Source organism: Oryzias melastigma, linkage group LG10 (genome assembly GCF_002922805.2).
Source record: "Oryzias melastigma strain HK-1 linkage group LG10, ASM292280v2, whole genome shotgun sequence".
In the NCBI taxonomy this organism is placed as follows: domain Eukaryota; kingdom Metazoa; phylum Chordata; class Actinopteri; order Beloniformes; family Adrianichthyidae; genus Oryzias; species Oryzias melastigma.
The window spans coordinates 172,816-174,400 of NC_050521.1; positions in this window are offsets into that span (position 1 = coordinate 172,816).

Here is a 1,585-nt window from a genome sequence, read left to right on the forward strand (position 1 = left end):
TTGCAATCTAGGTTCAGATGCTGTAGTGTTTTTCAATCTTTTTTGAGCCAAGGTACACTTCTTCCTGTAAAAATTCTGGGGAAAACAGGAGAAACTCGGCAGTCTGTATTGAGGTACAGTTCCTCCACAATCTAGGGACATTTTTTTGTAGTAACACTAAATTTTAGATAACACTTTTATTAAAATGGTAAGAAAGTCAATCATGGACAATTCTGTCATTGGCAGCATTGCTGTAGAATCCATTAAAAAATATATTGTGCCATTAGTTTATTCTCACAGTAAACCGCTCCAACAATAGATTGAACCTTTTATCCTTATTTTGCTCAGTTATTTCATGTATTCAAAATCTAAATGAAGAAACTTTATTAACAAGAACAAATGAACCAAAACTACAAAAACTACATTTTTATTCAAATCATTATTATTTTTTAAGGCTTTACAGCCACAATGGAGGGATGAAAGAGCTGCGTGTGGCTTCAGAGCCTCAGGTTTTAGGCTCCTAGTTTAGACGAATTATATGTTTTTAACACGTATAAATAGTAAAAGTATAGAGAGAAAACATTTTATTAGTTATTAACATTTGTTATTATTTTAATATCCTTCATCTCTTACTGTCATTGCGTGATGTTTTCAAACTAATAATGAGTTTTTTTTTACATCTTATTCCAAATGAGATCATGTTGATGCATTCAATTAAAAATGTAAAACAAGGTGAGCACATCCATCCTTTTTCAGAACCCACTGAATCCCTCATGGGTTGCTGGAGCCTATCATCTACTGAAGGCGGGGTACACCCTTCTGTCCCACACCTAGAGATAATTAGGGATCATCAATTATCCTATGAAGCATCTGGAAAACTAATGAACAAAATGTTTGCACTTGCACATCCTGTAACATTTATCTTAATGTTCAGAGTTTAAATGACATCAAGGGGCATTTCAATGAGATTCTGGACGGGTCGTGTATGACCCGTTTTCATCCCTGCACGGCGCAGATTTTTTTTTCAGGAATCATACAGCATCACATCTAAGAGAAGAATGTTTCACAAACTTTCAATAAAGTTGAGAAGTGAGAATGTTCTCAGCCCCCTTTGACTCCGCTTGTCATCTTTGTCTGGCTGTTAACACGTTTTCTCTGCTTGTTATCAGTGTTTTATTTCTGAATGTTTTAAAGTCCCCCATGACATTTTTTTTTTATTTTAAAAAGACATTCCCAGTCATTTTTTGATTATGAAGTTTTTAACCAAAATCCCACAACCTAAATGTCTTTAAAAGCCATTTTTCATGTTGATGTGAAGCCTCTGTTTCCAAAATCTCCTCTGAGGGGGTGTGGCAGTTTGTATGTGATAGTTTGATTGACAGAAATTTAAAAGGAGAAATACTCGGAAATACAAAAACGAAATGATTTTGTATTATATTTCTTCTCTTTCATAAGAAAAATGCCACACAGACATGTTAAAAAAGAGCATTTTCATCAGAGGGGGGGTTTAATGAACAAAACTCCAAACACATACGTCACACGAGAATGTTTCGTCATGGTTTATGGATTTCTGAAGCTTAACGTTTTGACAAAAAAGACAAAAGAG